The sequence below is a fragment of the Callospermophilus lateralis genome, chromosome 14 (assembly GCF_048772815.1).
Source record: "Callospermophilus lateralis isolate mCalLat2 chromosome 14, mCalLat2.hap1, whole genome shotgun sequence".
In the NCBI taxonomy this organism is placed as follows: Eukaryota; Metazoa; Chordata; class Mammalia; order Rodentia; family Sciuridae; genus Callospermophilus; species Callospermophilus lateralis.
Window position 1 is genome coordinate 1452790 of NC_135318.1, and position 15500 is coordinate 1468289.

A 15500-nucleotide genomic window follows, 5' to 3' on the forward strand; every position below is an offset into this window, starting at 1 on the left:
CTGGGACTCCAGGTGCCACCATGCAGGAGGGGACGGAGCAGGAAGCTGAGGAGCTCAGGACTAGACTCTCCCTCAGACCACCTTCCTTGGGGTCAGAGAGATGGCATCCTGTAAATCCCAGGTACTTTTCACTTCTATAAAGTAGAAACGTGACCTCTTTTTCACCAGCAACCAGGACGCCCCGTCTGCTCCTGTGCCTCAGCCTGGGCTCAAACAAAGGCGGAGCACGGGGGACACCACCCACCTGCTTGCCAGCCTGTGTGCCGAGGGCACCCGGGAGGCCGTTTGGACAGAGCCCACCACCAACAGCGACAGTCTCTACTGCTGGGTGCCGAAGCCCCGTGGGCCGGGAGCAGGTTCCTGAAAGCATCAGCAGCCATGGGTGAGGGTGGCCTACCCCAGAGGCTCCAGAGTGCCGGGCCTGTCCAGCACCGCACCTTGACACCCCTCTGAGCATGTGCACTCTGCCGGGACCCTCAGCACTCGGTGGTACAGGTGAACCTAGACGCTCTGGAGGAGAAAAATCATGCTGAGGGAGTTTGTTTTTTGGGTTGTTTTTTTTTTTTTTTTTTAATTTTTTCCTTAAAATTAGAGGAGAGCACCAAAGCCTACTTATTGTCTTCAGCAATGATTGAGACTCTCTGGACGGCACCAGCAATCGGAATCCAGCCTTAGAGGAGACGGCCAACGCTCATCTGACCACGGCCTGCCCCGTCCGGCCAAAGCCCTTTGCACCACACCGTGATCGGGCCCCCGTGTCTGCCCTGCCACCAAGACCCCTGGCCAGATGACAGCAGCTGACGAACCTCAAGAGCCGGCGTTCTCCTTTGGACCTGGAAAGTCCCCCTGAAAGCTGGTGACCTGAGGGCTCTGTCCCCAGCGCAGGGTGTTCATGGGGGGGCTTTTCTGGCCACTGGGTGGATTGAAGGCATTAATGGATCCATAGCCCAGTGGGTGGGGAAGGGGCTGTGTAAAGGGAGCTCCCTCTGCAGCTGCCTGCCAGATGTGAGAGTGGCTCCGGCCCGTGCCTCCTCCACAATGGTCCACGTCACCACGGGCCTGAGAGCGATGCCGCCTGCTGACTGAGACCTCAGAGGCCAGGAGCCAAAATGCATGTTTCTTCCTTGAAGCTGATTTTCCCGGGTGCTTCATCCCAGTGACAGAGAGGACAACGTGGAGACAAGGGTCGTGTCCACTTGGGAGGTGCAGGAAATATCCTAGCAGAAGGGAGGTGGGAGTGAGAGGGACAGGGAGCAGCTGGCCTTGGTCCTCCAGGGCACTGTGGCTCACAGACAGGAGCTTCAGGACCCCGGCTGACAGGCCACCGACAGGCCCTGGCAGGCCAGCACCTCCTGCCATGCGTCACCGCCTCCTCTTGGCAGGGAAGGGGCAGGTGCTGGCAGCTGTGGGGCCGTGGGAGAGCCACAGGCTGTGCCCTCGGCAGGGGTCCTCCCCAGAGGCCACAGGGACCTGCTGGAACGTAGTGGGGAGGGGTCATACAGCCCAGCCCCTGGCCACCCTTCCTCCAGGAGCTCCTCCTCCCAAGGTGGGAAACTGGGCACAGTGGCAACGAGTGCCGAGCTGGCCACGGACTCTCCTCGGGAGGACAGTGACCTCTGCTCCTCACCCGTCTGTCGGAAACCAGAGGCACTCTCCCCCCAGCAGAGGCTGCTGTGGTGCTGGGCTCCTGGCCTCCAGGACTCAGGCAGCCACTGTGCCTGCTCTTCACGCCTCCTGGGGCGCCGCAGAGCCGCCTCACCCACAGCGGGCCAGGACACGGGGCCAGCCCTCCCTGAGCCAGCACCTTCCTGGAAGGACCCCGACTCTGGGCCACGAGGGAATCTCCAACCAGGCCAGGCTCGCCAGGGCCCCCGGATGGGACAAGGCTGTCCACAGGTGAGTGGACAGGCCAAGGGCAAAAGTCCAGCTCCCAGATGCCCTCCTCCACCACATGTGGGTGACGAGTCTCTGACCCAGCCCCAGCCCTCTGCACCACAACCTCAAGCGCATCTGGTCCTCAGGGCACCCATGAGCAGAGGCTGTCAGGCAAGTGGAGGGTCAGTGACCAGGTACCAGGCCAGCCATGGGACAGGGGCACATGTGAGAAGCACGCGACAGCAGCCTCACTAGAGCAGAGCCGCACAGTCACGCCTCGGCACCCTCAGGTGGCTGGCCCCCTCTGAGGGTGGCGGAGTCACGTACTCGATGGTACACAGCCCACAGCGTCACATCTTATGCAGATCACCTACCGCAACAGGAAGGCTGTGTAAATCCCTGTGTTCTCTCTGGTTTAGAGAATGATGACAAGAAAGAAGGTGCATACATCTTTCTTAAATACTTTTGATCCGCAGTGGGTTGAATCTGCAGATGCAGCACATTAAAGACAAACCTAAAACAAGACGGCTCAGGAGCCCTCCTGCCCAGCTTTGAGCATCCGTTTTCTTTGATGCATAACAAATACCATTAACCGGCAGCTTCCTCCACCAGGCACGCAGCCTCACAGACCCAGGGCTCAGGTCTCTGGTTTGGGCAGCTGGGCTGTCCGCCCAGGGTCTCAGGAGGCTGAAATCGAGGTACCACGGACACACAGCGTCTGAAGTCTTCACTGGGGGAAGCGCCACCTCCCAAACCCCTGGCTGCTGACAGACGCACCTCCAGGTGGCTGAACCACGAGGTCCCCGTCAGCTGAGCTCCTAGGGTGGCTCTGGGTCCTGACTGGAGTGTTACATGATAAAACACAGTCACAGCAGTGACTTCCCTGTCACCTTGTCATATGCATGACCCTGTCCAGGAAGGGACTCTCCATGTCACAGTCCTGTTCCCATCAAAAGGAGGGATCCTGCAGGATGTGTCCCGCCCTGGAGCAGGAGTGTGGGGGCCCTCCTGGAGTCCTACCAGACCCGTCACTTCACCTTAGGAACATCGTCCCCAGCCAGGCGCAACAGTGCACTCCTGCAACCCCAGCTGCTCGGAAGGCTGAGCAGAAGGATCGCAGGTTCAAAGCCAGCCCCAGCAACTCAGCGAGGCCCTAAGTAACCTAGTGAGACCCTGTTTCAAAATAAAAAAGGGTCAGGGATGTGGCTCAGTGGTTAAGTGCCCTGCGTTCAATCTCCAATACAAAAGGAAAAGAAAAGATAAGAAAGAAAACAACTTCCCAGCCGGTAGCTGACTTTCCCACAAGTGGATCTTCTCACCTACCTGGGAAAACACCTCCCGTGTTCCTCTCTCAGGTCACAGTTTGAAGGGTCAAGTTCTATGTTCCCAAGCAACACTCTGCACACAGAAGTTGTTACTCACAAAGTCTCATTTCTCTACATGAGGACTTGGTGCCACCTCGTCTGGAGGGAGATTTTCCTTCCAAAGGACCCAGGGCCCTTTGAGGAAGCTCCGCGGGCTCAGGGCAGGACGTCATGGAAGGTGACCTGGTGAGCAAAGGCAGCAACAGTGTTGGGGATGCTGTGGCTTCAGCCAAATTGAACTCTGGGTACTGCCGATGGTTTAGGCTTTGAAGAATATCTGTGAAGGGACAGAGGGAGAAGGGCACAGATCAGGGAGGAACCGGGGGAACCGTACGCTCACTGGCCTGCTAACGTGGCTGTGCAGATGTCCCTGGGGTTTCACGCCACAGGGACCAGAGGGTCAGAGCCATGCTCCAGCACAGAGCTTCAGGGCGGGTGCAGTGGAGAGAAGGAAAGCAAAGCCCCATTAGAGAGAGAGAGAGAGAGAGAGAGAGAGAGAGGGAGAGAGAAAGCTAAATATATTTGGAAAACAAGCTTAGAAACTGGTGGCTGACTCTTGTTCAAGTATGTGGTCAGCTTTTTCTTAATTCAATTTTTCTACAAATGAATGAACTCACTGCATCATTTTAGTTGAGCAAAGGTTTTCCTCCCTCAGAACTTCCTGAGGCCTGGGGACTTCCCAGGATCTGCCGCCCTCCCTCCAGCCCCTCCTGTAGGAGTGAAGTTTCTCCCAAATGCTGACCAGGTTTTGGTCAGAGACACCAGCTTTGCTCTCAGGTCCTTGTTTTTGCATCCAATTAAATTGACCGGTTGAAGACTGACAGGCCACAAATCAATACTCTTCGTGGGCAGACTTCCCTGAGGACCGGCATGGTGAGCCCATTCTGGACACCCTGCCAGGGTGTCTGGAGATGCGCTGGCCTCCTCCTCGAAGTTTCCTCTCCTCACTCTGCTCCCTGACTCCGTCATACAAAAGCCTGGCTGATCCTGCTCAGAAGACAGTGGACATAGGGAATCTCCAATGCAGAGCAGACAGGACCAAGCAGGTCCCAAGCTCTCTCAGGCACAGACACAGGCCTGGCCTGCTGGGACCCACAGATACCACGAGCAGGTCCTCCTGCCCCTCCTGGGTGTCAAGACAACGGTGCTCAGGAGCTGGGGTGAACCAAGACCCCGGCTCAGACAGAGGCAGAAAAGCCCACTGCCCCCAGGTCTGTGAGGTCAGCCAGCCCGGGACCTGTGGCTGCGGGCCCCACTGCTGCTCAGCCACGGGGACAGTGAACTCCACACGCACAGCCATGAGTGCCTGCCTTCTCCACAGATGTGAGCTGCACCTGTGTCTGTGTGTGCACTTCCAGGGTGCGTTTGTCTGCATCTCCTCTCTCTCCACTAAATCAATCTTCTCATGTTAATTTTTGGAAGGACTAATTTTAAGCCATCTCTAGGGATCTTTGTTTTCTATTTTATGAATTTTGCTTTTGTATCTGTTATAGTCCCTCTTACACTTTATTTGGAATTATTTATTGTTTATTTTCTATTTTTAATTTAAGAATTATTTTAGTGATCACTCATTTAAATGGACACAGGTAAGAATGTGCTTCCACAGCTACTCTGATGAACATCACATTTATGGTCACACAGAAATGTCACTTTTTCGTCAAATTGGCCTTTAATATGTAGTCTAGATTTGTCCTCAAAATAAAAGCCTATTTCTGCACTATAGGAACAGATCTGAATGAGTGCGTCATGAATAAACAGATACACATCACATGTCTGCCTCTGTAATAGGTCACAGCCGAGCAGTGGGAAGACAGTAATCAGGAAAAGTGTCACCATGAGATGACCGTCTCCTGCTGCTGACAGTCGTCTTCCTGTGTGGCCTCACGTGTCCTTACATGTGCGTACGCATACATGCAAACACACACATACTCATACACGCACACGCTCATACACATGCCTGAACCTCACGCAGAAAAGGGACCATGTTCCCAGCCCGTGGTTTCCATCTCCAAATGCACGGCTTGGGATGGCAAAGTAGTTTTTCGCCTTTTTTCTATAATTTTACTTTACTATTGTCGACAAAGATCATCAGTCTTTACTCCTTAAATTCTTTGGATTCACTGAGCTCTCGTTTTGATTGAGTCCATAAGCAACACTTTGAACCTTGAACTTGTGATGACCAAGTGCACCCTGTCTCTCACTTGCCACTGTGGGTGTGCCTGGAGACGTCCTTTGTTCTACAACGTCACCAACCTTGTCCACCTCATCTACCAGCTCTGAGCAGCTCCCGGGGGTGACTCCCAGTGTGGCCACTGAGTTTTCAATTTTACTTGTAATCCTCTTGAGTTTTGTCATATATTTTACAAAACTCTAAAGTTAGGTGCATACACGTCTGTGATTGTCGTGAGTTACTTATAGATGATTTCTTTAATCAACCATTTTATCTGTAATATTCACTAAAATATATTTACTCCATATTAAGATGATATTATTTATTTATAAATAAAATCAGAATCATTCATGTTAATATTTTCCTGATATATATTTCTCTGTGATTCTCTCTCCGACCTTTAAGTATAGCCGTGTTTCAAGTACGTGTCATGATTGTGCAGAGCAGGATTTTTAAATATTGCCTCCGCCTTTTAATAAATGAATTTTATCTGTTTTCAGTTGAGATTGCGGATATATTTCTGTCACCTTGTTCTGTATTTTCCAGTTATTATTTTAGATTTTATGTTATTTTGCTCTTCTCTCTTTCATTAGATAAATGGTCTTTTCAACCCGTTTTTCCTCTACTTGCTCAGAAGTCATATATTCAATTCTATTATTTTGGTAATTATTTTTATACTGTCTAACATGCCTTCCTTGTGTATTTTTCAACAAAATGCAAAGTTGGACAATTTTCACCTGCTCCTTACAAGCGGACCGATGTCCTGTGGAGTCCTCTCCCAGGTTCCAGGCTGTTATTGTCCTGCATTTTCAATACACTGGGCTTTGCAATTAGGAAGAAACGCCAACAACAGCCTCACACACCTGACTGGCCGTGTCCTGAAATCCTTCGCTCCCGCTGCCCGGCTCCCGCCCGTGTCCACCGTCGCTCTCTCTTGGTGTGGCCCTCCCTCTGGATGAGGGTGTGCAGCGTTCCCCGCGGGCTGTCTCCTGCCCCTCCCTGGTGCCGCGCTGTCCTCCAGCAGTGGTGGTTCTCTTGTTGGTGACAGAGAAGTGACCTCCACTCTTGCCATCCTGGTGGGTTGCTTGCAGTTCCTGCTCCTCCCCGCTCAGCTCTCAAGTCCCCTTTGTCCTCTGGGTATTCTTCAATGTTTTATCAATGCCGTGTAGTTGCACGTCACAGTGGGGTTGGTTTTGACACAATCGTACACACCACACGTGGAATACACTCGCTCCACCCAGTCTGCACCACGCCCCTTCCCCGGCCTCCCGGCCCTGACACTGTACTCAGTGGACTAGGACGCGTGCTCAGCACTCGGGGTTTCCTCGGTGTGAGGACACCTGACCTGGAGCCCGGCTGCCCGCTGACCTCTGCTCACACCTGTCCTGGACAAGGCCCACTGCCCGCACCGAGCTGTGGGAGTGGGTGGGGTTCCAGCACTGTTTAGTGATCCCCACTCCTCACACCACGTGGGACTGAGGGACAAGCTCCGTTGGCCATTATAAAGACGTTCTGTGGTCCTGGTCCTGTCCTGGGACACCCACTTTAAAAGGTGTGATGGGGACAGACGTTTGGTGGCCAGCTGTGGACCTTTTCACTGTTTCTGTTCCTTACTTGTATTTCATTTGATGTTGGAACAGGAATGTTAAGATCTGTCTTCCCTCCGTCATCTTCAACTTAAATCCCCACCTTAGTTTTACAGTCATGAAACAGCAGTGAGTTCTGTCTCCAGGTCCTCTGCTGAGATCCTCCTGGGGAGAGATGCTGTGGCCCATCACCTTGGCATCTTTCCCTGCTGACCTTATGACAGGACCTCCAACAGGCGGACACCTGAGGAGTGTCATCACCCGGCGGAGCATGCTTAGGACCAGCAGCACCACATCCCTGCACAGCAGCAGCACGTGCAGCGGAGGGCCAGGGCAGTCTGCGCTGTGTTCTCTAGGAAGGCAAGTGGAGGCACGCCTGCACACACATGCACACGCACACTCACAGCCCTGCTCAGGCACACACATGCACACACACACATATATGCACACACAGAGACCTGCACACAGAGAGACCTGCACACACACCCGCACACACACACACATCCCTGCTCAGGCACACACACGCACACACACGCGCACACACGCACACACACGCACACACCTGCACAACATGTGCACACACAGAGACCTACACACGCACACACATACACCTGCACACACACACCTGCACACTCACAGCCCTGCACAGGCACACATATGCACACTCACATGCACACACCTGCACACACACATATGCACACACAGAGACCTGCATACAGAGAGACCTGCACACACACCTGCACACACACCTGCACACACACACAGAGACCTGCACACATACATGCACACCTATACACACACCTGCACACATTCAAGCACACCTACACACACACACCTGCACACACACACCTGCACACATTCAAGCACACCTACACACACACACCTGCACACACACACACCTGCACACACACTCACACACACATGCACACACAGCCTACATTCTCCAGCACACCCGACTCTAGGCAGGAGTTCATGGCACAGAACTCGAGAGGAGGCCTGAGTGCTCTGAACTACATGGAAGTTCTGCGAGAGGCTGGTGGCCCTTGCTAAGGCCAGAGAGATGCACAACCAAAGCTGCCCGTGCCCTTCAAGTCACCGTGCAACCCAGCGCTGCTGTGACCCGGCCGACACCGAGGCCACCTGTTTGTACCTGTGTTCTTCTGTATGACAGGAGGAAACAGCGGTGACACCAGGCACCACTGACTTGGCTCTTATGAGGTGGTTTTAGCAGGAAATGCACTTGTTCGGGAGCCAGAGGTCAGGGTCTTCATCCCACCTCTCGACTGTGGCTTTCTTATCAGAAAATGAGGTCTTCAGACACGTGACCTCGCCACCCTGCCCAGGGTGCCGCACTCTGAGGCGGCTGATCTGCAGAGATCAGCAAGTCTCGCTCCCATCGTCTGAGGTTCGACGTGGAAATCCCCTGGCTTTGGAAGACCCCACCTCCCCGTGTCGGTGACGTCCCCTGCCTGCTGTTAACCACTGGTGACAACAGCAGCTCACCCTTGCAGGTGCTAACGGCCTCCACCCTGTGCAAACACGTCTAAAAGCAAGTGACGGCAGCCCGGGCTGCCCAGCCACTCCACATGTGCCCGAGCGCCGTCCTCCAGAGCAGTGCAGAGCCACCAGAGGCCCTCTCCCTGCATGGGCGTCCACTCGCACCCTCGGCTGGGCCATCCAAGATGACCTGTGGATCTCGAGGGAGCAGCACTCCATGGCCTCCCCAAAGTATCTGCATCTGGACAATAGCTGGACAGTCACCTTAGCTTGAAGGAATCCCAGTCTGGGAAGGGGGCTCCCGACAGAGGACACACAGCATGGAACCTCAGAGAGCGCAGAGAGGGGGTCCATGGAGGGCGGGCGGCAGGCTGGGGTTTGCTGAGAGAGGCCCCTTGTGAAGGAACCAGCCAGCAGCGGTGGAGCGGATCACACCGCCCTGGCGACTCGGAGCCCACGAGGAGGCATAGGAAGCTCTCCAGGCTGTCAGAGATGAGTGGGGCTCCTCGGCCCGTCCCCAGCAGCCGTGGCTCGTGGCCCCAGTGTCCATCCCCAGCAGCCGTGGCTCACGGCCCCAGGGTTGTTCCAGGAAAACAGGGAGGTGAGGTGCCTGGAGGGGAAATAAACAATGGCCACTAGGGATCTGGGGAGAAGTCCCTCAGGCAGGAAGAAGGGACGATGGTCCTGCAAATAGGGAAAAGAGTGGATGGGAAGTGGCTTCCACATTGTTAGCTGTGGCACAAACTATCCAACTCATCAATATTCACAGAAAACTAGAAATAGGCCGCAGCAAGTGTAAATGCACGTTGATATAATCACGTTAACACACTCCAAAACCAACGGTGAGCCCTGGGACCCAGAGCCGCAGCAGCATGGGAGCGAGCGGTGGTAGGATGGGCTCGGGATGGTGCTCTGTCCCCAGGGTCCCGGGAGCTGGGGGCTGTGGAGGCGGCTGCCCCCGGCAGGCTCTTCCCAGCAGCTGCCACATCTGCTTTCCTGTGTGCAAAGCCCTCCTGTTTCAGGAGACTCGTCAACCGCCCTGCATCCCCTCTTCCAAGAGCTCTGACACTTGCATTGTGTGACATTCATCTTGGACTTGAGGTGTGGCGTAGCGTTAAGTATGTGTGCGATTACCCTGAATCGCAATTAAGTTTGTTTTGAAAACTTGCAGCACCCCTTGGGAGAATCCGAGGCATGGCAGGTTCAGGAATCATCTCTCGAGCCCCTGCATTAATTCTAAGAAGATGTGACACGCATCAGAATGCAGCTATGGTCGCTCCACCGCCGGCTCTGGAAATCTGCCCTGCAGTGTCGCGCAAAGCCCTGCACACAGCACGTGACAACCCCGCTTGTGCGCTCAGGGCACGGCAGCCCTGTCAGAGTGGAGGCAGAGGGGAGTGGGCGCCAGATCGTGGTGGGGAGATGGAGAGAGAATTGATGAAAGGGAATGGGTTGTTTCAGCCTCCGGCGAAAGGCAGAAAGCGCCGATTCTTCACCCAAAGGTCTCATCGCTCATCCCTGAATTCCAAAGACCACAGACACCCAACAAGAGGCAGTGAGTGCCCAACTTTAATAAGCCATTGCTGAGCACCTCATCCCACCAGACGCTGTCCCAGGCCCTGGGCGGAGCCCTACTGGGGACACAAAGAGAAGTGAGAGGCAACCCCGTCCCCAAGGAGCGCTCTGCCACACCCATGAGTGATCCAGGGCAGAGGACAGTCTTGAAGGGGGAGCATTCTCCACGCCAGCTGGTACAGGGGAGAGGATCTCAACTCCCAGCGTGGCGGGAGAGCACAGCCACAGAACACAGGGCGGAGGGCAGAGGGCCTGCCCGGGGCAGTCCTGACCGGAGGGCAGGCAGGTGCAAGGGGACAGGCTGGCTTCTGGCTGCGGCACCCTGCATTCACTCACACACACTTGCACATGTGGGAATTCCCAGAGACTCACACGCACACACGTGTACATGTAAAAAAGTCACCTACACTTGTGCACACTCATGCTCACACTTGCACACACACAAGTGTACCTAGTGTACACTTACACTTATGTCTGCGTGTGTGTGCACACATGACCATGTCCACACCCTCACACATGCACACTCGGCTTGCACACTCACACTCCTTCAGCTGGGGAGCCCCCACACGGCGTCAGGCTCTCAGCCGCTCTGACGGTTCCAGACAGCCGCGAGCAGCCGAGTGAGGCAGCCAAAGCTCCCCGGGGAATACTCCGGAAATGCGACTGACGGAGGGGAGGTCCCGTGGGTCGGAGAGCATCCATCTCCCCTGCAGGTGTCCTCAGAACAGCCTGGTTCCCCAGAGCTGCAGGGGCGGGTCAGGACTGGCAGGTCACAGAAGGGCACGGCACCAAGAGACACTGCCTGAAGGAACAGAGCCTCAGGCTCCCGAGTGCCCTGGGCAGGGTCTCCTGGGCCACAGCCACCTTCCTGCGACTTCCTTCCTCGCCCACATTGCTCTGTGTGGTTTGGACTTGCCACCGGTGGACCCTCATGGACAGCAGGGCTGCACTCTTACTCAAAGTCCTAGATGCTTGCGTAGATGCTGATCCAGTAGAGAAATGTGTATTTTACACTCCTCCCCTGGCCTGAGACTCACTAGACAGACCAGGTGTAAAAGTCAGCTGTCCAGACATTCAAGAACAGAAAGCAGAACCATTAAATACCATGATTTCAGACAGCCAGAAGATGGAAAAGAGAAAAATTAGAAGGGGAAAATACAAGTCCATCTCAAGGGTAAATGCAAAAGAGAAAAAAAAAAAAAACTGTTGTCAAACTGAATAAACAAATGAACTTAAAGACATCAAATAAGGTTCATACCCATAATGCAAGGATGGTTCTCATTTTTAAAATATTATGGTAACTTACCACATTAATATGTTAAAAGAGAAGAAATCTGCAGTTATCTTAAATGCAAAACAAGTCAATAAGTTTCAAAATCCATTAGTACTTTTTAATTAGCCACATCAATCTTTATAGCAGCTCAATTCACAATAGCTAGACTATGGAACCAACCTAGGTGTCCCTCAGTAGATAAATGGATAAAGAAAATGTGGTATATATACTCAATGGAATATTACTCAGCTTTGAAGAAGAGTGAAATTATGGCATTTGCCAGTAAATGGATGGAGTTGGAGAATATCGTGCTAAGTGAAATAAGCCAGTCCCACAAAACCAAAGGCCAAATTGTTTTCTCTAATATGTGGATGCTGATTCACAAAAAGGCAGGGAGGGGGCACTAGGGAAGAATACTGTTACCTTAGATTAGGTAGTGGGAAGTGATGGGAGGGGAGGGGTGTGGATATGAGACAGGAAAGAGAGTGGAATGAAGCAGACATTGTTACTGTGTGTATCTATGTGACTGCATGACCAATGTGATTCTGCAACATGTGCCCTCAGAAGAATGAGAAACTATATCCCATCTATGTGTGACGTATCAAAGTGCATAAGTGCATTCCACTGTCAGGAATAACTGATGAAAACAAATTTAAATTTAAAAAAAAGAGAGAAAAAGAAAACTTCGTTAATGGGAAACAGTGTGCCAGTGAGTGACCCAGAGGAGTGTGCGGGACACGGGCCCCTCCCCACCAGGGAGGAGACGCTGGCTCCGTCCCTGACTCGGAGCAGCTTCCTGGAGGAGGTCCTGGCAGCCCATGGGCAGAAGAAAGAAGTCGATGACTGGGAAGGACGAGGTGAAATTGTCACTAGGCAAGGAGTGAGATCATCGACCCAGAAAACCTAGACCTGCAGACGCCGTGACGGGGCACAGGGGCACAGGGAACCCGCGGGACTGCTGGCCAGAAGCCCCCAGGGCAGCTCCACCCCACGGACGTGAAGCGGGTTTTAAAGGTGCCGCCAGGTTCTCAGAACCAATGTGGATATGCAAAAAAGACCCAGCACCCCCCAAAGAGGGTGCTGTGGGCTGAAATTCAGGCACTGAAACGTCAGAATGTTAAGCAAGAACAGGTCGAGGTTCGCTCTGCTGCTCTGTTCTGATGCTAAGACTCCTTACGAGTGGGAGCCAAGGACTTCCGGCAGAGGATGCTGATGATGTAGGAGAAGAAGGACTGCAGTAGCCCCTGGCCTTGCTCAGCACGGCAGGGACCACGGATTTTGTGCAGGACGCTGAGACCACGGGGTGAAATGGGGGGGGGGGGCTCGCCATGTCCCGAGGAACCACTGGATCCCTGTTTCATTGCCGGAGGCAGGGGGTCACCTTGCTCATGGACACACCTGGAAATGCCACTGAGCCAAAGGACTGATCCCATGTCCCAGCCATGGGACAAGGGGCATCACTGCCTTGTGACAGGTGGGACACCACCGCCACGCCATGCCCTGTCAAGATGAGCCTAACGATGGGGAAGCATACGGTCCAGGGAAACGGGCACTCCACAGAGCGCTTGGCCAGACTCCAAAAATATCTACGACCGTCATGGGAAAACGTGTGGCTCGTGTGTTCGCAGTGCTGGGCTAGGCGTGAGCCCACCACTGAGCTACACTCCCAGGCAATCGCTAGAGTGAAAAGACCAAGGTCACATGACAGTTCACTGTGACGATCTAATCCTCGTTGAGATCCTGAGTTTGATAAAGGGAATAGGCTAAGATCAATACTAGCAATAGGTCATCAGCAATATTTAAACATAGATTGAATATCGGGTGACAGTGGTATATCAGTAATAAATTTCCTGAGTGTGAGGATTGTATTGTTTTTGTGTCGTAGAATAGATTTGTTCTTAGTTGATAGAAATTAAGTTGGCAAAAGTAGTACGTAGCTGTTTAGATAGACAGGAGGGTGTGTAGGTAGACGGGCAGAGAGGGAGGAAGGGAGGGAGGGAGGGGTGGATGGAAGGATGGAGTAGAAGGATGGATGGATGGATGGTGGAGATGGATGGTGGAGATGGATGGTACAGATAGATGATGGAGGTGCATGGTGGAGATGGATGGTGGAGATGGATGGTGGAGATGGATGGTGGAGGTGCATGGTAGATGGACAAAGCAAATGTGTGTGAAAGACGCTGATAACTGTTGGGTGAACCTGGGTGGAGGTCTTGTCAAGGTTCATTGTGTGATTCTAATAACTTTCCTTTAAGGTTTAAATTTTTCAAAAGTAGGGAATGAAATAATATTATTCAAAAGCAAGAAGACATAAGATATCCAGTAAGAAATGTAATGAAACCATCAAGGCCATTATGGGAAAATTATACAGCCTTATCAAAGATACTAAAGACTAAGAGCCAAGAATCCAAGCAGGAAAATAGGAGTCTGTAGAAACTGAAGGCAGCAAAACAAACTCAAATCCACCCAGTCCAAGAAGATCTCCCTCTCCCTCTGAATCGCCCCCCACCCGTCACGGAGGGCCAGACGCAGGCCTGCGAGAGGCTATGATGGGCTATATGATGACCTCCAAGATATCAGGCCCTAACCCACAGGACCTGTGGATGTGACCTTATGTGACAAAAGGAACATTGCACATGGGATTGAGCTAGGAATCCTGAGATAGAGATCACCCCAGTTTATCCAGGTTGATGGGGACTGAATGGAATCACAACGTCCCTAGGGAGAGGGCACAGAGAAGGCAATGTGAGTCGGCACAGAGAGAGATTTAAGGATGCTGACAGTGAAAACAGAGAGTCTGCAGCCACAGCCCAAGGACACCTAGGCTGCCGTTAGCAGCTGGAGGAGCAAGCAAGGACCCACGCCTGCAGAGGCGTCAGGCAGAGTGCAGCCCGCGGCACCTTGACCCCTGGCTTTCAGAGTCATGGGGAATGTATTTTCCTTGTTTTGAGTTGCCTGGTTTGTTGTAATTTGCTGCAGCAACCCCAGGAAACCCACACCACATCCAGAGGTGGGCAGGCATGCACCACTGTGTCTTTGAGTTTTGAAAAATAAAGCCAAGGGGACAAAAGTGGATACTAGTCAGCAATGTTGGCATCCCCAACCTCCTCCCAGAGCAAGGGGCCAGCAGGCCTGTATTATCAGCTCCGCATCCACTGGAGCCACGGCAGGCGCACCTTCAAACATGTGCCGAAGGGACAAGTAAAATCAGATTGTTGTAAGGGCCCCAGAGTTCCCCTGCCTACACCCTGCACAGGCAGCGTCGAGGACAGGCCCTGTGGGAATATGGCCAGCAATTTGGGGGAGGTTGCCAATACACAGAGGCTGCTGGGGACTCTCGTGGGGCACAGAGACAATGGCAACAAGAGTCACCCACAAGACGTGCCGTTCATGATCGCAGCCAAGAGTGGGCACTGACGGCGCATTCGCACCCAAGAAAAGACAGTGCAAAACACACGGGGACGTGGCACGGCTGTGGAGCATTCTAGGGTCACCATCAAGTGGCTGTGTGGGCACTGACGGTATCTGGCCTGGCCATCCTGCATCCGGCCACAGGAAGTTCCTGGACAGGGTAGAAGTTCCTCACCCTGGGCACACCGAGGTGAGGATCAGCTCCCCGGCCGTGCACAGGAGAGTAGAAACCAGTTTTCAAGGCAGCAGGGAGTGTGATCACCCCTCAGGGACGGCTGCTCAGTGGTCACTAAATAAATCAGGTCTCCTGTGGGTGCCGTGGTGGTGTGCCAGGAATACCCGCACTCCCTGGCCTGAGCGTGAGGCAGGAGGGAGAGGGAGAGAAAACATTCGGACAAGGAGACCCAACACGTTAGGTCCAAGGGAAGTGGGACTGGACCTGGCCACTTACAGACCCGGCACGTCCCCCACCACGGAGGTTCATGTGCAAACACGAGCCACTTTGCTCCTCTCTAACCTGATCATCTAAAGGTCTATTATGAAACTCTCACTTCACTCAGTCACCTTCTCACTGCTGTGACTGAAAGGACCCACCACAACAATCTTCGGGAGGAAACTGCATTTGAGGGCTCACGGTTTCAGAGGTCTCAGTCCACACCCAGCAGGCTCCATTCCCCGGGCTCCAGGTGAGGCTACACGCCATGGCGGAAAAGGGTGGCAGAGGGAAGCAGCTCACATGATGATCCCGA